We start from the raw sequence: 24952 nt of genomic DNA, 5'->3' as shown, positions 1-24952 counted from the left end.
CCCTTAGGTTCCCTCAGCGTGGTACCTAAAAAAAAGCTTAAGAAAATGATATAACAATCCCACTATAAAGTTAAACAAAATCTGTAGACCAAATAGGGAGAAATTGTCCCTAAACTGTCCATAAAATACAGACAAAGGGGTTAATGTTGTATCTTACAAGATAACAAGCAAAGGAGAGGAGGTGACTCCAAAGTAGGAGGGTTAGCTACTATTCAGCAGTGTGCAATGCGTCTCTCTCCCTGCCTCAGTTCCCCTGCTATAAGCAGCATCCTCCTCCATCCAGTCTGACCGTCTCGCTCTCATAACAAAGTCAACAAAGGCCTTGACACCAAAGGTTCATCAGCCTTAGAAGTGTATGGCTCCTGTCCTGCCAGCTCAGTGCACAGGCGGTGTGCGATGGCATCAGCCTGAAATACCTGATAAAAATATCCCATGCAAAGAGAGAGGCACTCGTGGAAAAATCTTGATTACCTTCTCTCCTGCTCTCATTAGACCATGCAATATCGTCCAGCTGGCACTCGCTCACTGAGGCATGGCCAGCTCCCTTAAACAAGGACAGAGTACAGGGTACAAGTGTCAGAACCAAGGTCCTGAAGTGCAGGCTAGAGTCCCTCCTACCGAGTCACTAGACATTTGTGCACTTCTTACACAAACGCACACAGACCCAGCCAGAGGCATTTTCATCACTCAGAGAAAGTATATCCCATCACTCCATTATTTTACTAAAGCCTTTCATTATCTTCAATATATGTTAGCAAGAGTCTAATTTGTCCTTTACCAAATGTGAGACCTCAATAATAGAATGACACTCACTTCTCTGTTAGTACGGGAACACTCTCCCAATGCACAAACAAGCCAAGGTTTCAAAACAGGCTATTGTGGATATAGGCTCCTACCTGGACGTGATTTTCAAATGTGTCTTGCAGCCAGTAATTCCTGCATGGACAAGGCTTGCAACATACTCACCAGGTTTACAAAGCTGACCAGCTTTTGTTGAGGAAGTAAGTGGGGATTTAGGAGCCTAATTTTCACCTACCTTTTTCCTAATTGTAGTTCTGACACTTAAGCTGTGTAATGATATTTTATTACTAAGTCATTTCATTCAGCTAGCAAAGTATCCTGTTGTATATCCATCAGGAGTGATCATGGGGACAGCCTACGCAAACATTACTCCTAGATGACACAGAAAGCACCTTGTGTTATCACAAGGCTCCCTGTTGAGAGCACACAGCTTGTTTCTACAGCTGGTGGCTGACAGGTAGCATCCACCCAGAGCCACAATGCCTGGCAAAGGCATGGGTGAGGTTTGGCCGAGATGGCCAGCTCATTGCTCAGTTACTCGTTATTGGGACGCAATAACCCTGGACCACAGAAAGTTGTTAGTGAGTTACTTTCCAGAACAGAGCTGCAGCTTAAATAAACCTGTAGTAAGGCTTTCATGTATTTGTTGACAGTAGTTTATGAAATATATGCTCATGCTGTAGACATAGCCAATGGATTAGTTTTCAACATGTGATCTCTAGGGCATATAGGAACTACACTTAAGGAGGTGGCAAAAAAAAAAAAAAAATAGCTAACCAAGCAAAGAAAACCTGTAGTCAGAAGCTTAACTTTACAAGATAACAACCCACATCTTCACGGCAAACAATGTAAGGTGGAAAAAGTTGAATATCGATGGCAAATTCAGCAAAACTGACTCGAGATTGGCTATTTGCTTTCATCAAGCATAAGGAGCTACTCCACAAGAAGCCACGGGAACCAGCTACAGATAAGATCCCTGTTGGTGCTCCCAGGCGCGCACGTCCGTACAGCAGCATGGCAACAGTGAATTAGCCCCACTATAGCTTGGTGGATGTTCAAGGAAGCATTCCTTGTTCCAGGATGATGCTGCACCAGCTTATATACGTGATTCTGGAGGCATTTTGTTCAAGTCTACAGGTTGTCCTGGGGAATCCCCAAAGACACCAGCTGTACAAGCCTCCTTTCAGCACAGAAAGTAAAATACATATCTTTTTATTTTAAAAAAATGTGGATTCACCTGCCCAGAGTTTTCAGGTTGGGGCTCTTCTGCTCTGGCTCTTGGCAGTGTTCTCATTCTCCACATTTATATTGCTATGGAGGAAAGCCAAATTCTGAATTCAGCTGCTAAAAGGAAAGCTGGGCTTTGGGGCACAACACTAAGGTGACGTGTGGTTGGAAGGGTGACTCTACAGTCTTAATCTCCAGGAACATGGGCCACGGTCAAGCTTTGCAACAGAGTGCAGAGCAGTCTATACAGAGAGCTGGTAGCGTTTGTTTATTGGGTCCACAGGCTTGTGAGTAATGGAGCAAGGTGTTACATGATAGATTTTTAAATTCTGTTCTGATGTCAGGAAGATTTTTTTTATTACTATTTTTGAAGACTGCTAAAGCACTTACTGTGCTGGTTAGGGTGTTACTGTTCACTCTGAGGCTGTCAGTGACATCTTCTGCTGGTATTCTTGCATAAAACTGTATCTCAGTGAAGAATCGTAAGGATGCGTAAGCAAAAAGGGAGAGAATTGCACTGGAATGATATAGACACCTATTTAAAAATTACATTGTTAAAATAACAAAACCACAGGACCAAATTCAGTTTGAACAGTGTGTCCATGTCTCTACTAATATCAATGAAATTGAGGCCATTAACACTAGCAGAATATGTGATCCATAACTACAAGTTCTGGTCACACCAGAAGAGTTCCAGGAGGCAAATGTTTTACTCGGTAAAAGAATATGTGGTGTCTGATTACACATCCAAATTAAAACCATGAGATTGCCATACCTACCCACGATCTGTAAGTTTCCAAGGCATCTACAGAGTATTCAAATTCACAAAAAACAATATTATCCAACAAACAGGTACTCTATACTACTCAGAAACAACCCAACAGATTAATTCACAAAGATTGCATCTCTCTGTCACTTTCTTGACCTTTAAAGTAAAGCCTAATTCCAATTAGTTCAGTTATAAAGTCCATAACTCTTGTAGGTACTGCAGTGTGCAACACATTATCATTTTACAATGTTCTCCCTGATTTGCAGCACAAAACATGCACTCCTTATGGGAATTTGTTGGCAGGCATTTAGGGCAGCTGGAAGTGATCACGAAGTGCAATTACTGTCTGTGCATATCCACATCTGGAAAACAGTTCTTTGCAGATTTTAAAATAGCCCTAATGAAGAATGGAACCTTGTATTTGAATAGATGGAAAGGGTGAAGGGGTCTCAACGCCAAATTTGTTAGAGAGCTAGAATGAAAAGAACACACTGTACAGAAATAGAAAATAATTAACGGAAAATTAATTATTGTCAGAAATGTTTGCAATCATTCTTCATGGAGGGGGAAATATCATTCCTAGGCAGGAGAGGGAGAAATATCATTCCTGGGCAGGGGTGAAGGGAAGTTCTCCATTAAATATTTAACACTTGCCATTAAAGATTTAAGAGTAATGATGTTGTCCGAGTGCATGGTAGGTGATATTATCTTTAACACATAATCTCACAATGTCTCATGGCTAGGGAGACACTAGTTAGGGTGAGACATGCTAAGAGGTTTACTGAAAAAGGTCTAGGGGCAAAATGGAGGCAACCCAAGAAATACCAGCATTGTCACTAAGAGGTTCCTTGTGATGGGAGCTGCTGCATGACATGCTGGGTCCAGCCCTTTCATTGCCTCGGAGAATCGCCTGTGGGTACACTCAAAAAAACTTCACAGTATTTGTTACTACATCTCTGTGATCTTGGCCAGACTGGCCACACTTGTAGTCACTTTAGGATGACAGAGAGCTGAGGATGGTCACTTTGTCACATGCTGTGGGTATCTGTAAATTAACGTACACAAGAACCCTCACCTGGAAATTTCCCCAGTTCAGCCGCACTGGGCTCAACTGTATTGATGTCCTTCAACTCCAGCTCCTTAGCACCTCCAAGAATCGGGCAATTAAACACAAAGTATGCAAAGCAGAACACCCAGTAATTAAGACACACGTTTCCCACATATAAATGTATTCCAAAATCTCCTTAAAATCGGTTTAATCGTTAATCTTAGTTTATGGAACTACCTAAAATTTTCTTTTTTGCTCCTCCCTAGATTAAGTAGCCCTTTTTTCTCCATTATGCAATCAACACTCAGGTTTTCACCCTTCCCCATGCACGCTTTGGGATGAGGCACAAAGCTCCGGCTCTCACCGCTCCCAGCCATCACGCATCCCAGAGCAGCGTGCTCTTCCCACCGGACGGAGTCTGCCATAAAGTTTCCCTGCATTCCTCCCTCCCCACCTGTAGTTACCAATGCTGCTAAACAGCTTCTGCTTTCTGCCCAGCAGGTGGGCGCAGCGTTTGGTCCGGCTCCAATAAACAGGATGTGCCACTTGCAAAATATATTTTGACTTCTTCCAGTTGAAACCATCTTTAACGAGCACACGTGAGTGCTTCAGGTTCCCCCCTCTTTTTTTCTCAGAAGACCTGTCTAAATCTCTGAGTTTCACTCATTTCAACAGAAGCTGCACCATGTCCTGTGTGAGCATTTCTAGACTTAGAATGTAAATTACTTTTAACAGACCTAAGCTAAACTATATGAGTACTTAAAACAAAATGAACAGACCTCTACTAATATAAAAGATCATAATGACAAGCATTTTGCAACCATGTTGAAGGTTTCCTTTTATATTTTTTTTTCCCCTGAGGGTGAAACACTAAAGCAACAAAAGCTTTGAGGAAGATGGCAAAAAAAAAGTGAAGGCTAGCAAAGCTGGCACATCTTAGGTGGGAATAGTGAATTTCTGCTGTCTTGAACTAATCCTGCTGCTCACGCAGGAGCAGGCTGACGGGGTCACCACGTAGGATGCTGTGTTAGCTATGCTACAAATGCACACCATGGCCAACACACTGCCCAGAGCAACGACTGTCCCCAGATTTCCTCACCAGCTGCAACCTCCAGCCAGCTTTTCTGTGCAGTGGGGCAAAAAGGAAAAGCATGAGCTGTCTCTCTGGCAGGTTGAGAGCCTGTGGGGTTGGCTCACCTCAGTGCTCCCGAGGCATGGGCAGGACCTCGCCTGTAAAGCAAAGCAGGCTTTGGCAGCGCTGGGTAGTGGGTGTTTCTGCCGGAGCATCTCTCCAAGATACTCTTTATACAGCCAGATTTCATCAGAACAAAGCCAATACTAATGCAAGGCTAGGTCCCTCTAATGATGTTTTATTATGAGTAAACACTGGGATAAGCACAGCTGTATTAAGTGGATTTTTGATTCTTTAGCTGGGAAGGGACCCTTGGGAGCATCTGTCCCTGTGTTAGCATCACAGCGAGCATGGGGCTCCAGCCGGTAATTCCTGCAGCAAGCCAATAATTTCTGGTAGAAGCTGGAGATCTCAGGAAACGCTTTGAGGGCTTTGCTTGCCATGCTCCCAAAGTCATCTGTTGCCTGGAGAATTCTGCCTCAAAATGAGCCAGCCAGCTTCCCCGGGCATGGGATGCACAGGGCACCCTCGCCCTCTCCACCAGCTCCAGGGGACCCAGGAGGGAAAGCGGCCAAAATCTCCAGTTGTAGTCTGCTTGTTGTGGGTGAAGTCTGCTCTCAGGTACATCTCAGGCAAAGGAGTATTTTTATTTTTTTTAGACCACAGCAAGACCTACAGTCAGTCAATAGATGCACAAAACCAAGCATCTCCCTTGTAGGATTCACAATATAAAAATACAGAAAATAGTAGGCAAAGTATTATTGTCAATAGTTAAATGCATGTGTTTTCTCTGGAAGTAGCTTTACATTAGAAAATCTGTGTGTTAGTGAGGTCTAATTTGTAATTAATACCAGCTTCTTTTCCACAGAGATTTTTTAATATATTTTATGCTCACCATCACAAAAAGGCAGGTATTTTTTACCAAAAGAGAGTTGTCATGGGGGTCTCAGAGGTGCATTTTGCTGCCTGCAGTTATGTTCTCACCTGGAAGCTGGACTCACCAGCAGTACTACATCTCCCCTAACACTTCACCGGCCGAGGTTTCCCAAATGTTCAACTCCCCTGCAGTTTGAAGAGAAACCATGACAGATGATGGAAGGTTTAGCAGTAAACTCCAATTTCGCTGTGGCACAATATTTAAAATATTTTGGGGACTGAATTTAAGTTCATTTAAATCATCTAAATTATTCATTAATTCATTTAAAACGAGATGTTAGGTGGAAAATCATAATGAAACTGAAATCCCATCTCTGCAGCCCCATCCCGGAATATTATGCAGCAAGAAATTTCTGTCCAGAGTTAGTTTTCCCACTTCTCAGATGAAAAGAAAAGCACAGGGAAAGTAGATGCATTTTCCAATAAATACATACTGAGCTTGTGACAAGGTATAAACTCAGCATCAACACATCATTCCTAGCACTACACAGATTTCTCTCTGCTGGAAGCAGGAGTACAATTACACATAGGCCTCCAGACAGCTGGCCTGCAGTAGGAATTTTTCAACACTTTGAATCTGAGATAGATGAGAAAAAGAAAAAGCATCCATGCCACAAACCTGGTGGGAGAATTTTTGCCTACAGGAGATGATGAATATTCAAATCACAGCTTCCATGAAATACCACAGCACCTTAGTCAAATAACAAAATCGTTCCTCAGCTGTTTTGAACCTGGTCCACAATTCAAAGTGTTTCGGTTCAAAACAACAAAAATTAAAAGCACAATTTAATTTTTCCCTAATTAAAATACAATACTTGAGAACTTTGGTTTGGTTTTTTTTTTACTCAAATCCCCCTCTTTTCCAAAGCCAATGTTCAGTGCAATTTGCATTCTCTGTCTCTACCTTTCAAATAAATCTTTAGCCATGTGCAGGTTAAAAGATTTGCTTAAGGGCATCCCTCCTGCCACTAGTCCTAATTAAGCATCTCACGTGCCCACACTGTCTCCCATCCTGTCCTGCGCCAGGGAGTCCCATAGTTTATCCTCACACTGACACAGAAAGACTCACACTAATGAGTACAGCTTGACAAATGTTAGAGGATAAATTTATTTATTGTATCAAATCCTTTCCCTTCTTGTACAGAAGGTGTAAACGGTAATAAATTGGCAGTCATGAAATTAATGATGACTGTAAATTACTGAGCTACTTCACTCCTTCTACCAAATGTATCCTGAACAATAAATAAGAGGAAAATGTATTTGGAGATAAGAAAGACCTCATAAAAATAGTAAATTAAATTAGGGAGCTCAGGGAAGTCTGGAACAAATATATCAGTAGGTTCACGTAATAAGCAGTAGTTGGTAGGAGACTTACTCCCAGTTTTCTCAGCGGTGGCCAGTGCACAGTGACCAGCATTTCTCACGAGTCACGGGGTCGGAGCTGGGCTGGAGCAGCAGTGAAAGTGTTCAGACACATAAAGAAAAACAACATTGCGTATTACCCCCATGTGAGGTGCTGGGCAGGGATCTAGTGCAGTGCATGGACAACTCGGGGGTGACAATCAAAAGCCATGGGCTCATTGCAAGCATAACTAAAAGCTTGTAGGGAATAAGCCCCTTCTAATACTAAGAGTAAGACTCAGCGCTTTTTAAAGTTCAAAGGTAACTTTGAAGGGTCTGTGTCATACACCCATTTTGCAAATTGAGAAAACAAGACCCCAAGGCCCATTTTCATTTTAACAAACTTCCAGTTGCTCAAAACGCTTGCACCAGGGCTGGGTTCTCCTAAGAGAAGAGCACCTGAAAGACACCCTCAGCTGTAATTCACACCCTCTGTTGCCTGATTTCCCCTCCCGGCGGTAATTCAGTGGCAAAGGAGAGGTGTGGATGGCTCCTGCCAGCTGGGAGGTCCTTCGCCCTTGTCCCTGCACCTGTCAACTTTGAGGACCAAACCCTGCTCTGGCTCATGGGGGAAGGAGCCCTGGACACAGGCAGCTCTTGTAGAGCTCTTGTAGAGCAGACCCTTGCAGAAGGACATTCATTTTCCTGGAGCTTTGGAACTATTTTTTTCTCTCCATGAAGGGAAAGGAGAGTGATGTCAAAGGACTTTGGACCCAGCCCTTCAAGCACTGTAAAGCAGCCAAGGAGTCCAGCCAAAGCTACACAGCTATCCCCAGATACTGCCCCTTCCTAATTCTGCTTCGAAGTGATTTGCTTACAGTCTCTGTGGCTTCCTTCTCCCCACCTGCCGCTCCGTCAGAGCTAAATGTCAAATGCCTCTGCCATCAACCATGCCAGGCGTGCTATAAAAAGCAGCTGTCTTCCTGACAAACTGTGCTTTCTGAAAGTCCTGCCATCTTAAAATACTGTAATTTTCAGTCTTCCTTTAATTTTTATCTTTAACACGCTCTCTCCTCAGCAATCTGTTTGTCTTCCCGGGATGCCTCTGTGGCAAGGACATCCCAAAGGAGCCCACTCCCCTCTGTGATGCCCTGCAGGAGCAAAGACAGGTGGGAATGTCTGAATCCCTGCAGACTCTGGGATAAACCAAGTGTACAATCATCCTGTGGCCTGCTTAAGTTATCCTGGGAGGGAGATGCTCGCAGGGGGAGTCCTCAGTGACAGGTCCCATTGCTACCATGCTCCATACACTGGAGGCATGGCCTGAGGTGCCCTCACACCCTGCCTTTCCCCATGGGTGCTAACACCGTGAGCCCGCAGCACAAGTCACAGCAGGTTTGGAGTGGCCCACGGTGACTTCGGGGACCAGCTCTAGGGAGAGCTAAGCAGGGTTTACCCAAGCACAGTCATCTAACTTGGCACCTGCAATGCAGTCCTGCCCTGCACACCAGCACGTTTCTGCTTTGATGCTGAGGCTTCTGGGCAGAGAAATGCTGAGGCTGAAAAACTGTGAGCGACAAAAAGCTGTTGACTTTCTGACAGAAAATTGCATGTTCTGTATTGTTTTCCAGAGAAGTACTGTTGTGGGGATTTATAATGTGTTTGCCTATTTCCAAAATTACTCGGTTTTGATTTTTTTGATAGCAAAAGGATAGTTTTTATCCTTCCTTTCCCACTGTAAAAAGTTTCCAGCTGGCTATAGTGGGGCCGCTCAACATTTCATCTCCCCCCACCCCACAGAGTGACACAACCAGATCCACCCCCTGCCCACCACCCCCAGCGCAGGAACCCCCAGTTGCTCCTGGGCCTGGATTTAGCACCTTTCAACCTGCTTCTCTCTGAAACATCAGGAGCTCTGGTAGGAGACAAAAGCGCTTGGTTTTGTTGCAGTTCGCTCAGGGTCCCACCACCCTTCCTCAATTCTCCTCTGGACCACCCGGTCCCATTTCCACCCCCACACAATCTTCTCCAGCAAGTCCACCTCCGATGTCTCCTGCAAGAGATCATCAGCACCAGTGAGTTTTGCCACAAATGTGGCATTTTACCCTTCCTTGTATATCCAGCCCATCCTGCTGTCTTTGAACTACTGGTTCGATTCTAAAAAGGGACTTTTCCGAGAAAATTACTATATTGATTACTACTCTTATTCAACCCCTGTGACATCCACTCTTCTGTGTCGCTGAGCAGGAAACGTATTTCTAGCCTGACTGCCAGCCCTGCAAATAGTCCAAAGTTCAGGCTTTGTTTCTCCTGTCTTGCTCGTTGCCACCAAGAAAAATTTTGCAACCAGAGGCACATTCACAGCATGAAGTGTTAGCCACAAGAGAGTCCAGCCCTTATTCCCCAGGACACGTCGGCTCTGCAGTGATACCAAGCAAAACATGGCAAACTTGCCTTTGTTCATACACCAGAACACATGGCTGAAATGCAAACACAGATATATATCACACACAGATAAAATGGGACTAGCAGTAAAAAAAAGAGTCACTTTTAATTCTTCTTTTACAGGATTAGCTCTGTCAAATTTCCCGGTGTTTATACACATAGGAAAAGTATTGAAACTTCAGGGTGGATCCAATTTAGAAATTATGGAGTTTCTTTTAAATACCGCCGAGGCAAGTCCATGCTTGGGTGATATGCTCTCAGAGGATTTCTTTCTGACATGGGATATTAAAAGTACACGTGGAGTCAAGAAAACTACTGTAGGCTGAGAGCTGTATGCCAGACAGGCTTTACAAGTTGATTTCAGCTATGTCTTTGCTATGTGGCCTTTACCTACTCTCTCTTCTTCTTTTCCAATTGGGAAACTAAATTGACTCAGATAATAATAGAGTGTCCTGATGTGGATGCAAAATTAATCTCATTTAAATCCAAGGCCCTACCCAAAAGCTTGAGAAAGGCCAGTTTAACAAAGTCTGTAAGACGATGCTTAAATTCATCCCTGTTAAACATAATGCATTAGTGCTTCCCTAAAGATTTTGCAGATCTGGGGCTCCTGCCTGGTTTGTAAATGGTGAGTGGCTTTGATTTTAGTGTGCCAAAGGAGTTTGAAAGCAATTTAATTTTCATAATGAGAATCTTTCCACCAACAAAAGACAAGTGGTTGTAAGTAGGTCTTTTTGCTGTCTATTTAATTAGATTAAGTAAGATTATGATATTATTAGCATTATTAGGGTTATTATTAGGAAATTACTATTCACAGCACTTTTATTGTCATATTCTACAATAAGGAAAGCAAATCTATTAAAATGATTGAACATCAATACATAAGCTCTTAATAATCCAATGGTATCAATGAGTTCATCTTTTAGATTCAGTTGCAAAAGTCATTGTTTGCTAGTTAATATGCAATTGTTCATTAGAAGCGATTCTCTGAGACTCAGCAGCTCTCTAATGATGATACATAGTCATTACATTTCAGTCAACCTATTCTAAGTACAGCCAATGAATGGCATTTAGTTGTTGCTATTTTATTATTCTGATCAGCATATAACAACAATACGGCCGAGACCATCACATCAGACTGTTATCTTGTCACACGTTTTAAACCACACCAATGAAAAGGTGTGGCTAGTACTTAAACCAGGATGTTTAAGGCAGATATACATGCTGCATGGAGTCGATGGTTATGTTGAATTGCTCGTTCCTCCAACTCAGGGCTGAACTGTGAGTCCGGTAGGTCCCAGACAGCATAGTATATATCAAAATACAGTAATATAGTATATATATGTGCTAAATATAATATTTAGAATATAGTAATAGTACAGATCAGAAGAGAAGTAATAGGTTTGCATGTGTTTGCTGCCCACGAACTACTTGTTGGGAAAACTATTTTTTTTTCTTTTTGCAGTTCTCACTTGACAGGTGTAGTCTGATGGTGATGGTAGCCATCATAGGAAAAGCCTCATGTGTAAATGTCTGATATTAACTATGCACTTTAATCCTTGATAGGCTGAACTCTGAAAATAGCATTTCGCTGCCTTCTTGCCCCTTGGCTCATTCTGTTATCATGCAGCACACCACAGGGAGGTCGTTTCTTTTGGGACCAGGATTGCCAGGGAAAGGAAAGACCTGAACTGTGCTGACTTCTTTTGGATAACTTGAATTTGGATTTCGGGGGGTGGTCTTTCATAATTACTCAGCATTTCCTGCTCACATTGAAATCGACAGCAGGACTTCCTTGGATATCAGTAGTCATGGAGCTGTTCAAAAATAATTGTCAGTTTTCCAAGGTATTTCCAGTAAGAATCCATTTTATATTCTTTTATATATACTGATATATATAATAATATATATCATTATGTATTTATTATATATATAATTATATATTATATATATATCTTTATATATATGTGATATATATATTATAATATAATAATAAACACACTGATTATAAACTTTTGCACCTTTGAAAAACTGCAAGCATTCAGATTCTGTGCCTGCATACATCCATTTCATGTACCCACATTGTCCCTTGCTACCCAGACAGGGACATGCAGACAAGCTGCACTGGCAGACTGGTTGCATACGTTCAGATACTGTAAATTCAGAAAAAAAGTATCTGATATTGCATCTGGGACTAAGATAACAGGTAACTCTTTTTCTAAACTTAAAAACCTCCATTATGTTAAATCAATGTGAATACGATAGAGATCCTTAGAAACCACTGTGTTTATTCCTGCGTAAAACGAGTCAGGTATCCTAAAAGAGCTCCTGCAAAGGTGGTTTCTGCAGTTCCAGGAGGGTGGTGATTTTGCACCTGCCTCAAAGTTTGGGTATTTAGATTCTCTGTGTAAACTGCAGTTGTTGTACGCAGTCAAACTGCAATATCACTTTGAGCAACATACGTGGGCCAAAACGCCCGTCATCAGTTCAATTTTGGCTAGAATTTAGATGCAGAGCTTCAGATTGGCAAGGAGGCTCCTAGGAGAAGGATTTCAATATAGACTTGGAAGCACATCCTTCTGTGCTTTGCTGAACAGGGGTGGATTTAAACACAGAGCTAAATTCTTTCCTGAATGGGTCTTAGCTAAGTGAGATTGACTGCAGCTAAGTAGGGCTAGTTGTGGACCTAAGGGAGAAAGGAGTGCACAATTTTGTTTCTTAAATCCTCTGAATGCTTCAGAACCATTTCTAGAGATTACTTTTTCCCCCTTTATCCTGCAGTACTGCTTACAGCGTGATGACTTAAACTATGAAGTACCCCAGCTCATGCACTCCAGCCATAAACTGGCGGTTTCTATCCTGTTTTGCAATCCTTTCATTGCCTATTCTGTCTTTGCAAGGAAACAAACAATCCTTTTTTTTTTTTTAGAGAAGTGAGATATCCGTTTAATCTACATGCATGATAGTGGTAGACAGGGAATGTCTGTTTGTCACCAAAGATATTGTCATGGAGGTGTCTTGTGTGTTGCCATTTGTCAGCAGCCACATCTCAATTTGCATTATGTTCCCTGGGGTTGACTGCAGCATCTTGGGGACTGGCCGTAGGGCAACCCCACTACTGAGGTATTTCCAGACAAAATACTGGTTGTTGTTGTTGATGATGATGATGAAATGCCATTCAGAGCCAACAGGGTTAGCAGTCTCTACTGTGGCTGGATATTGCATGCCTGCCCACATTCTTTTCCTCTACTGCATCTCCTTCTTCAACTCAGCCACCGGTCTTATTCGGGCTGACAAGATGTACTGGGCTACTTCTTAGGACCTTCGCTGCCTCCCAGGGATTGCACAGAGGAGGAACGCTGAGGCTCCAGTCCCGATGTGGTCTCCCTACAAAGCTGCCATTTCTCCAGCTGGTTGCATGATGAAACAATGTGTGATATTATGGTTTGTTCATGAAAGACTGCTATGTGTCAGAAAGGCTCAGCCCTGATTTGGCACATGAGAAAGCAATTAGGGAGACAGAAGAAGCCAAATGTCTCAAGAAGATGAAAAGCTGTGGGATCTGGCTAATTCCAGAGGCAACACCACTTATGCTATTACTTGATTACAGAAATAGTAACTATGCTCCTTAGCCCACAGTGATTCTCTCAGATTGGCTTAGAACAACCACATCACTAGCAGCAAAATTGTTGCATGTGTCTGGAATAAAAGCCCTACAAGGAATGCAAGAGATATCACAAGTAGGTCGCTACTCACCCATGTGCACAGCCCAGAGGAGAGCAGCATGCATCTGAGCTCGTCATGTTGGTAAGGGTGAGACTGTCTTGCTGGGACAATATTCTGGCAAACAGAAAAAGATCCAAGCCATTGAGTGCACAAGAGGGCAGCTGGCTTCAGGACTGATGTGAAAGCTGCTTAACACCATCTCAGAGGAGTGATAAAGGTTTTCCATCTCATCTTCTCCCCACTGAGAAGGAACCGTTGTCAGAAATGACCAAGGGAAATGTTTGAATGCTGAGTGCACAACTGCAGAATGAGGTGACACCTATGTAGGAACAGAATTATATAGTCAAAGATCCTGGATTCCCATCACTGAGCTGTCAGGCGAGCAAAGAGCAATGCCAAGATTAAAGGATAACTGAGATCTGTGTCCAAGCTATGAACCTGAATCCAATCCAAGATGCCCTACAGCTGTTTAACTAACCAGGAAAACTTAAACAATCCCCCACAGTCAGTACCAAACTTTTGCACTCATAATACCTCAGCAGTTCCTCTTGCCACGATAAAGGTCATCAAGGAACAAATCCACAATATCTTCAAGGAAATTTTTGAGCCAGTCAGTAATCACTCGTATCCATGTCTTCAAACTCAGCAAGAATGTAGGGTGGGAATACGCTGTTATATGCACATTCCAGCTGCAAAGTATTAAAAACTTCTACAAACATCATGACCTAACTCATGATTTTGGCAGCTACCGCTCTCTCAGGGATCATTTATTTATGTCACATTCCTTACTTCATTTCAGAGACATGTTTTCAAACAACGGTCACGTGCAATTTCCTCTGCACCTGAGGTTTTTCTTCCAAGGATGAGCCAAGCGCAGTAGCCTGGTGAGGTGGGACACTGACCCCATGCATACTGCAGTCATTTGCAAGAGCAGGACACATCCTTGAGCAGAAACAGTTCCTATGCCAGCAGCTGTGAGCAGAGCAGGACTAGGACCATTTGTAGAACTGGATATTGCCTTGAATCTTAGCCTGTTTAGGGGTACTTTTATCCAGTTCTGTATGTCTTCTGATAACATCAAAGTTAGATAGTGTGTATCATCTCTAACAAAAAGCACAGCAATCTGAAAAGCAAAAAGAGGGAAGGGCTGGGGAGACCATGGTCAAATGAAGCGAACATAAATGAACATCACCTTCATATCAGATGCCAGTCTAAGGTGGGTCACAGGGGTCATTCATCATCAGTCACCCCTCCATGGTTTCACCTGGAGGTGTCTGGCTGCTTCCTGGATGTTAGATTTCTATCAAAATACCTTTGGGTGGACTAAGACAATCAATTTTAAAGCCCAAAATAAGAAAGCTATTTCTTAAGTAAATTGAGAAAAATTTGCTTCCAAAACAAACCAAAAACCAAACAGACCAAAACAAAATGCCAAAAACCTTCTTACATGTGCACAGCTTGTTTGTGTTAACAGGTCCAGCTTAATGCGCCTCCTAGTCAAAAGTGATGTATATATTAGTGCTATCACATGCAGCAATTAGAATCCCCCTGACATCCTGTTCTTTCTACTCCTTCTCCCTCTCCAGGATTCAAAAGAATTTGGCTCCTAAAAACACTCACCCTCATATCTCATTCCCCTTCATGTCAGCATCAGCCAAGTTGCCCTCTTCCTTACCTTCTTTAAGTGTTCAAAGGTAATTTTAAAGAACACCTCATTTAGCTTTCATTTTCCTGAGATTCAGCCTGCCCATAAATCAGAGCTGAAGGGGAACTGGAGAGGGTCTCATCTAATCAAAGCTCCAGTCTCTAAAATGTTTAAATATAAATCAAACTAGTTGAAGGCTCTCCAAAGCTTCAATTTTCTTTGAAAGCCCTAGTTCTTACTTTTTCTGTGCTTAGCTCTCAATTCCATCCTCATCCCTTGAAGGTATTTTTCTAAGTATTTTTTAGTCGTTTTCTCCAAGACATTGAGCTGCCTGGTTCAAGAATTATATTAAATTTTGACCTGTGAGTGAGTTACTATTGCTCCCAAGCAGGAGCGCTTTGTCCAAATTAAGGTTTTAGGGTTCAGCTCCTAAATTGAAGTTTACTAATGACTTTAAGGTTAAAAACGTTCCTAGAATCTATTGAAAACATGACTTTGATCATCCATTCCATATTGCAGTCAGTACTACATGCTCCATATGTCAGAAATGATAAAATGTTCTTGCCTCCCTCTTTTGCTTCAGAAGTCTGGAAGTCTGCTAAATTAATCTGCTTACCTGTCTTTACCACATCTTATAGTTCTGGAATGCAATATGGGTTAGGAAAGTTAAGAATATAAGCTTATTTCTCTCTCTTCCTCCCCTTGTCCATCCCCCCCACCCCCCACCCCTCCCTTCCTGTGTTAAAGTTATTGCAAGAAAGGAAAAAAATTACACATTGTAAAAGATATTTTTATCTTTGGGTTTAATCATTCAAGCATGGCAGTTTACCTGAAGAGTTCTCACTGAAAAGCCAATCCTTTCATTCTTCTTAATACATGGAGTATCAGCGTGTCCTATCAGCGCGTTTCATTTTGCTAAAATAACCCGTCTGGCTGAACCCTCCCCTGTGAAGAAGTAAAAATGAGAAATGTGCAGCGTATGAATATTCAGGCATTTGTCTGGGCGTGTGGTGCACATGCATAAACATCGATGCATGTGGAAGTGTTTCTGTGCAAAAATGCAGTATCTGTTAGCAGATGATGTATGGATAGTTTATATTTAATGTATTTACAGCAGGTACACAAGGCCGTGCAAATCAGGATTTAAGAATATGTCTCGTAGCATACCAGAGTAATGACTCCCCTGTCTAAAAATGCTATTTCAGGGGATGTTATGCTCTGGAATTGCTCTTCAGAAAGTGGGGTGACCTTTTCAGATCTCCTTTCTGGATGCCTGAGTTAGAGCAGATGGACCTCAATAAAAATACTGCAATATGGGCAAGGGCTGGCAAGTTTTTGGGCAAAATTTTCCACACAACATGTATTTTTGCTTTCTTTCATCGTGAAACAATTTTCTCTAGATTAGACTTTAGAATTTTGAAGTTGTATTCATTTCAACTGCCTTGCACATTAAGAAATCGGGGCGGGGGGGAAATGTTTTATCATTCAGAAAACACAATTTCTACCAACAAAATATTGAACGGATCTTTAGATACACGTGAGTAAGGCTGTCTCCAAAATCTGTTTTGTCCCTATATAGACTTAGCAGAGTAGAAATCCAGGACATTATCAAACTGAATGGGTCAGTGCTCCCTGGAAGAAACAACTCCTACATAGGAAGGGAAAGGGAAAGGGAGGGGGAAAGGGAAAGGGAAAGGGAGAGGGAAAGGGAAAGGGAGAGGGAAAGGGAAAGGGAAAGGGAGAGGGAAAGGGAAAAGGAAAGGGAAAGGGAAAGGGAAAGGGAAAGGGAAAAAGAAAGAAGGAAAAGAAAAAGAAATAAGAAAGAGAAAGAGAAAAAGATGCAAAAGAAAGAAGAAGAAGAAGAAAAAGGAAAAGAAAAAAGATATTTCGCTCCTGCATCCCTAAATAGAACAGAAAGAAAAGGACAGGACCCTCTAGGCTGACTGACAATTAACTTTGCCCTTAGAAGAAATTCATTACAAAGATAGCTTGCAATATTTTGCCTGACCTCAATAGGTAGCTCTCACTTTTCTCTTTCTGGAGGTGGAAAATTGCAAAACGTATCATTTCTCACTGTCTGTCTTCCACCTATTTGTGAACAGCCTCCTAGAAAATAATGATGAAAAAAATTGCTTCCTAGCAAATTAAATGTTCTGTTTCACATTCTCTTGTCTTTCACATTATTGTCATCCAACACTAAATGAGGAAAAATCAAAAACAAAGCATCAAATAAATTAGCATAGAAGTTTTGGGGTCTTGCTTTGATACCCTTCTGAAACAAAATCTCACTAATACTAAGCAACTTTCGCAAAGTGTTAACACTTGGACAAAGCCACTTCCCCAGGCAAGAAATCATTCAGCTAGACTTTTCTGAGCCAGCTAAAATGCAAAGGAGAAAGAAAAGGCATTTTTTAAACTGTTCCAACTCAAAATCTGGTACAATGCAGGTACATAAGAAAATATTGTCACTTGAAAATACAGAATAAAACAGTTGTCTGCATTCATAAGAACCAGCTACACAGAAAAGTTATATAAAGTAAAAAGCAATATTGCCAAAATAAAGGAGGAGTTTAAAGTCTCCAAGGCTGTATTTAGTCTGGGAATGAGGAGACCATTCCTATGCACAAAAGAAATTAGGTCCTAGGATGTCCATCAAGGCAAAAGGAGGGGAGGGGAGAAACTCGAGGTACTTTAGAGACGATACTCAGTGAGCTTCCAAGGAGAGTGATGTGGCTCAGGACCTGCAGCAGTGGAGAACTGGTCTTAGTGACCCGGTTCCTGCTGCTCTCAGATTCCACCGGCGTGCAGAAAGCCATGCCCATCCTACATAAAAGCACCGGAATGACATTTGAAATCTCTTTGGGGAATCGAGTGCTGAAGGAAGGGCAGCAAAAATTGGATCTTTTCCTTCCTTGCGTGTGGTGAGCCTGCCTGACAGCTAGCCGTTCCACAGGTGTCACTTGTCCATGTGCAAATGAATGACCATATAAATATTACTAATCAATGGCAGGTATCAAAACTGTAATTTTCCCAGGACTTTGTAGGACCTAGGTAAACCACAAATCAGGCACGGATCTGCTGACAGACAGACAATACAGACCATTGTATTGCTCTTACACAAAGACCCGTGGCATGGGAATATATTAATTTTTAATGGAAAATGTTATTCTTTATGGTCAGCACTTTCAGCAGAATCATTTATCAAGACTGACATCAACCAGATACACTGTACATTGCTAAGGATTGATGTTAGAGTGCAAGGGGGAGATCTAGTATTTACAAATGAGACAGTTTTTAAAACACCACTACTTAGAATCAAGTGTAATTACAGTGTATTTAAATTGGTATTAAAGTATTTGTATTGCCAGTTTGCAAATTCAACATCTTAAGAAGCCCAAATGGATTTTCATGTAATTATTGTCATTAACTCAAAGAAGTAAATGCTCAGCAGAGAGCCTGCTTAAAAAAACAAAAACAAACAAAAAAAAAAACAAAAACCAGGCAAGTGCATAAATGTATCATTAAGTTAAACCATCATGATTAATTCCTCACATGATCTTCTAAAATATACACCTCATAACTGCCGCCTACCTTGGTGACATAGCACCAGCTTCCTGTCTGCATGGCATTACCATCAGGGAAGCTATATTTGGGGTCTTTGGAGAAGTTTCTATCAGGAAGGTGACATTGAGAAATTTTTTTTCCATGCAGCCTTGCAAACAGACCCATGCTTGCCTTTTTCCACAAGCACTACATGCAAAAAAGCATCACCGCATGTTCTTACGCTCACAACTGTCACGAGTTTCCCTAATTGTTAGACCCTTCTGCCAGAAATCACAGGTATGGTGTGTTCCACTCCAGACCTCGATTGCCCGTGGTGCTCCAGTTCTTGTTAGGTTTGAATATATTGTGGGAGAGAGGAGTTTTAGCAGCTGGTCACTGGTAAGGACTAGAAACAGCTGGTTATCCTAGACAGAAAAATAGAGATGCTGTCCTCCTCCGTGGCATGGGGAAGAGTTCCTGGCCTTGACCCCATCAGTGTGTGGCCTCAGACAGCTCTTCAACCCTTCATTTTCCAATGGCAAAATGGGGATAGGAGTACTTATTTTGGCGAAATGTTCTCATCAACCTTCAGTGAAAGACAGTATGAAAGTTCAAATCACTGATTCATTCCAAGAGTAACATGTGGTTCTTTAAAATAGAAAACTACAAAATAGAAAACTGCCCCTTAAAAAATAGCTAGTGTGAGACCATGAATGGTGTAGGACTGTCCTTATGGCTAGCTGGCTTTTGGAACAAGGTGGACTTTGGATAACTCAGTAGAATGAAGGGACGGCAGGAGGTTTTCAGTGTTGGCTCAAACAGGAAAAGTGGTAAAACAAAGCAACAAACATAAAAAAAAATATTACATTATCTTAGCTTTAAGGAGGGTCCAATTTTAGGCTGGAAAGTCTATAGGGAACCTTGTCTCACATCACAAACCTCTGCCTCAGGGCAGACATCGAATAGTTACTAATAACAACAAGCAATATGTCGTTCAGCTCTCTTTTAAAGATTACAAACATATGCCCAAGATTAATAATTAATTATTAATTCTGCCCCACTAATAATGGCTTTGGCCAATATTCTGAGCAAGAAACTCCTTTCAGCAAGCCATCTCAGATGCCTTCATTCATATTCTCAGTACTTGCCCCATTGCCACAGGAGGAATATTTTCTCTCATGATTGCCACCAGCAGGTCCTTGTTCCACCCAGATGGAATATGTGTTCTTAAACTGATACGTGAACTCAATTTCAACTGCTACAAGAGCAACTCCAAACTCAGAAATGTCAGTGTGTCGAGCAGGGCTTTGCTTTATAAACATTCCTTTGTTAATGAAATTGGAAAAGTTCAGAGAAGGAATTTTCCATGAGTAATCATTCCTCACGTAAACACTACTTAAAAGTCCCTTTCCTCAAATTCGCTTTGACAGCTGCTTAGGAAATAATAATACTAAAAAATCTTAGTCTTATTGTTGTATCAACAGAATGAACATCTGCAGGTTCAAGCACTGGAACTCAAATTTCTGGGTCTTTGTCCAACGCAATGCTCTCTGCTATGTTGTGGCTGGAGTGAGGGGCAAGACTCAGGTTGATGGTCCATCTCTGGGACCGTCACTTTCAGAGGATGCCAAGAAAACTCTGATGCCATTGGCAGAAGGGAAACAGCCAGACTTTTTGGCACCTGTGTATTTCCCAGATCTTAAAAGTCTTTTCCTTTCCTCGCTGCTATCCACAAGCCGATTCCACCTACTGCCTCTTACATTAGAAATAGATTGCCATCTCTTGGGGAAGGGGGGCTGGATCCGCGTTATATGTTTCCACAGCACCCTGTGAAATGGTGATGGGATCTCCAGGGATTTCTGAAGTACAGGTAATGAATCTGACAGACTACGCTGTGGAGGGGCTGTCAATCAGCAGAGAGCTATCCACATCCCCTCTGTCAGGCTCCCATCACTCCACGGGAGCTGCTGCCAGGGTTTCAGCAGCTACTGCAGAGGGGATTGGAAACAGCCCAGGGCCAGGTGGTGCAGCCCAGGCCAGCTCTCAGCACAGGCAGAGGAGGCATTCGCCTGGGGCAGGTTCTTGCTGCCAGGGGGACGGAGGAGAATGAAAGATGGGGACAAAAAATAGATACAGGCTTTACACCTTGAAAAATCTCAGTATAAGGTGGCAACTCCATGCCATGGTTCCTGCTTGAATCTCCCACACTTCCCAGAGCTCTTCCACCCCCAACTGGTCCCCAGCTCTCCTCACCTGCCTTTGTCCTTCTCCTGGTAACAGTAGCCTGGGAAAAATGCTCACCCAGCTTTGGTCTTTGGAGGTGCTTAGGGACTGGTGGAGGTGAACCTCCAATTTTAGGCTCATAGCCTGAAGACCATTGAGGCCATACAGGCACCAGAGCTGGGGGGTACCTACAGGTGTCTCTGCCGCTGTGAGCTGACCTGCTGAATTGCCACATAAAACCGATCACGAACCAAAGAACACAGGATGCATGGGAAAAAAAGACATTAAAGAGAGGCTGGTGCAATGCTGTAACTTTTTGAAAGATAACATAGCAAGTGCAAAATGTAGTGCAGCATAGAAAGAAAATAAAATTAAAAAAAAAAAAAAAAATACCTCCGAAATTTAAGCAACAACGTAGGGGAGAAGCGGGAGTTGATGAATGACAGCGTCCTTCTGGTCAGCACGGGGTCAGCCCTTTTTGTGCTGATGGAGAATTCTCCATGTGCACAGACACCATGAGAAACAGTAGGTGGAAAAGGCTGAGTGATAGCACTGTGCACGGCTGTCTGCACCAGAACACCAGTGTGCTGCCGGCACCAGCAATGTTCAAACTGGGTTTTGAAGAACTGTGAATTATGCAAAAAAAATGTTTGTTTCCCCAAGCTGCAGTCGCAACACAAAGCTTTTCCAAGAGGTAAATGCTCCTATCGTGATGAGTGATCTTTAAGGCTGTAGTCACAGCCCCTTTCTGAAAAATAGGGTTAAAGTAATGGAGTGCTGTTAGCACTGCCTGGTGCTGGCTCCTTTCATTTCCACACTATAAATATTTCCTTTGTCACTGGTACTGGCTGTAACAAGAACTGATTAAACCCTCTGTGAAAATCAAAAGAGCAGAAATAATGAAGAGTAGAGTTGGACTTTGCAATGCACCTAGGACACATGGAGATTTGAGGTCCTGTTCCTAGGAAGAATGACCTGTTTAAAATCACAACAGCAGTGTTACCCATCACATCTTAATCTGGAATTATTGTAGACAAGACAAAAAGAGAAAAACAAATCTCACTAGACTTTGACTAGACTCTGTCTTGGGCTGATAGATTCAAAGCCTTCCATCATTCCTCCAGATAAGAAAGAGGACCTATGAGAGGCAAAAGAGCTGGTGTCATTGGTCTTTCTTTCTTTCTTTGGCATAAAGAAAACTGTGTTCTTGGAAGAGCTTATTTTTTATTTTCACTTCCACGATATATGTTGTGACTAGGCTGAAGCACTGATGACAGACCGTCTGCTGAAACCCAGAAGAATAAGCTAAGAAAAAGCAGAGTAACTGAAAGGGGAACTTTTTTTAACTGTTTATTTAACATCAGTGCTTAAACATTAGTCTTCAGGAAACCTGTGTTAAAATTTAAATACTGGCACTTGAATTGATTCACACGATCTCTATGAAACAGCTCAAAGATTCTTCACTAAAAGCCTCGTCAAGAAAAGCAGCAAAACACTAGAAGTGAAAATGTAAAAACCTTTCAGAGAGCTTTTGTTCATCAAAGGGAAGCACAACAAGAATCTAGAAAACTTGTAAGAGGAAGAGGGACAATTGTTGAAAATCCTTGGCAGATTATCGTTAAACACTCCTTCTCCTATAGGTCATAAATCATAAAGAGAAGCCAAGTTGCATCTCTTTATAAGATAGAAGAGTGTAAAGATTTCCATAAATAGCCATTTTCTGTGTTAAACTCTGCCTGTGGAGAATATTTCTATCCCAGTTTCCAAAGAAAATAAGGTCTTACACGATCCAAGTTATGTGTGTATCAGCTCATCTCTTTGTGTCCCCATGACAACTTTTGAACTTGTTTCAACAAAATTTGTTAGAATTGTACAGGTTTCATGAAAATTTACAGCCTGGGGGAAGGCAGGGACTTGATTTGTTTTACCAGCCAGAAGAAGACAGGCTCCAGTTACCCTTTATCAGACACTGGAGAATCCGTGCTGGGGGGAGACATTATTTGTGTCGCAGCTATGGGAAAAGCTTGAGTTGGCACCATCAATTAACCAGAAAGTTCAAGCCCGAGACACACATCCACGGGAAACACAGTTTCATTAATTCCGCTGCTCATGGAACAGCTTGTTCCCACTAACATCTTTTGCTGAAGATATTAGCAAAGATGACACGTCATCCATTAACACTGTAGTTTCCAGTACTCATCAACTGATGACACTGTCAACAGCAAAACAAGAGACTTCTTAGGCAGGTGGCTCTTCTGGACCACGTATGAAACAATTCTCTGTTTCATTCAACTGAAACATGAGTGGGTCAGCTACCATTCAGAGCTCCTCTGGGTGCAGTCTGGGTGTCTTGTAGGAGCATGAGGAGAGCCATCATGGTCTCTGGCTTTGTGTTGACTCTGAAAGATCTTTTACAAGCTCAGAAGAAAGAACCTGCTTTCTGTTCACCACCCTGGCAATGAACCTACCACACCATCAGCGCTCACAGTGGTTCCAGTGACTGGATTATTTACACCCTGGGCTCTTGGGGCTAATCATAGCTTTTTTACACCTAGGCAAGGTGTTAGTATGTTGCCATATACGTGTTACTTTATACTTATTGAACAGTCTTGCTATATGGTTCTCTAGGATTTCAGACTCGTATCTCCTGGTTTTAGGAAGAGGTGACCAGGACCTGTCTCCATTTTCCAGCACACTGCAGGCTGTAGTAGACAGGTTTTACTCTGCAATTGCAAGAGGACAAGATCACCCCACATTCCTCTAGTGGGTTCAGGCTCCCCAAGTATGTAGGTGTGCACTCCTTTCCATCCATGAAAGTCTCTCAGCTGAGTACGCTGGTTACCTCTCTCCAAGGCCAGACACTTCCATTCAGGATAGAAACTCACCTACTTTGCAAAGGACGCACAGTTTCTTGCCAGCTGCTTTTCAAAAGAGTTGCTCAATTGCACAGGGGAAGCACAGCCAACTGTGCAGATGTGTTGGAGGACATCCCGGCAGCACGATGAGTAGGGGATCCTCGTCATGTCTTCACAGCACTGTGCACACATCCAGGCTATAATGAGCCACCCGGTCCATTCCGTAGTTCAGACAACCCCAAGGCTTGCTTTCAAGGAGTCGTAAGGAGCAATGCCTTCTCCAAATGACAACCTGTTTAGTCCATTGCAGGATGTATGTGGAGATGGCGTAGTGTAAAAGCTGTACTCTAAAAAATACAGCCACCACTGGTGGTGACTTGGCTGCCACCGCATCCTCACCGCAGTCGCTAATTGGAGTAAGTAGGGTTGTGCGTACTCAAGAGATTAAATTGCCTGTGGTACCATAGCTCCTTGCTTGGGACCCTCTCTTGAGAGGGGTTAAACAAGGCATCAAGGCTGTTCCCTTCAGCACTGCCCCTGCCAATGGTCTGGAACAGGCTCGTAGGAGAAGGGGCTTCACCTTGTACAGGCAGTCCCTGTGGGTGCATACGGCCCCACTCAGCGGGCACTGGCAGTGAGAGATCCCAGTTTGTGGATGGTCAAGGTCACACCCGGCTTGTGGATTTTCTGGAGAAAGGCCATGCCTAATGAAGGTACAGAATATGAATAAACAGTATAATGCTGCAACCCAGCCCTCTCCCTTTCTTTCAAATATTTATCAGAAATTATCAGAAAAGTCAAGAAGTTTCAACTTAAATTACAAACCGTAAGTAGTTGCTATGAGCTAAAAAGCATGTTAAAATTTTCTTATAATTTGGAAATACATTTACATTTCATTTGCCCTTGTGTGATGGCAGACATGGAAATTTTGTTCAGCTTTTCCAAGGTGATTCACTTTCTGGCTTCTAATAAACATGGTAAATGACAGGTGCCAAAAATTTCTTCAACAAGTATTTTGAGCTTGAATGAAAGTTCCAATCCCAATAGTAATTTTAATCATTTTTCATGCTACTGTATTTATATTTTGGTCTTTTTAAGAATACTTCACAAGAAATAGATCCTTTGGTAGATATCTTCAGCGCATTCTCAAACTCCTAGGGGAAATGTCAGCGATGTGGTTTTCATTTTGAAGGTCATCTTGGGACTGGAACTTCACAGCTGCTGAAGATGTCCTGCTTTTTCCTATTCATGCTTTCCAACA

General features: G+C 42.4%; 1 long non-coding RNA gene across 1 annotated transcript in view; it reads right to left on the bottom strand.

Annotated features, from left to right (window-relative positions):
- LOC308056442 overlaps positions 1–24952 on the bottom strand; it is a 45033-nt gene that overhangs the window by 17636 nt on the left and 2445 nt on the right. The window contains exon 2 of the long non-coding RNA XR_013924835.1: positions 1–24952. This exon is cut by the window's left edge and continues 17636 nt beyond it. This is a non-coding gene — a long non-coding RNA (uncharacterized lncRNA).

This window comes from Falco punctatus, assembly GCF_963210335.1.
Source record: "Falco punctatus genome assembly, chromosome: Z".
Lineage (NCBI taxonomy): Eukaryota > Metazoa > Chordata > Aves > Falconiformes > Falconidae > Falco > Falco punctatus.
This window is presented reverse-complemented; position numbering and strand designations above follow the sequence as displayed.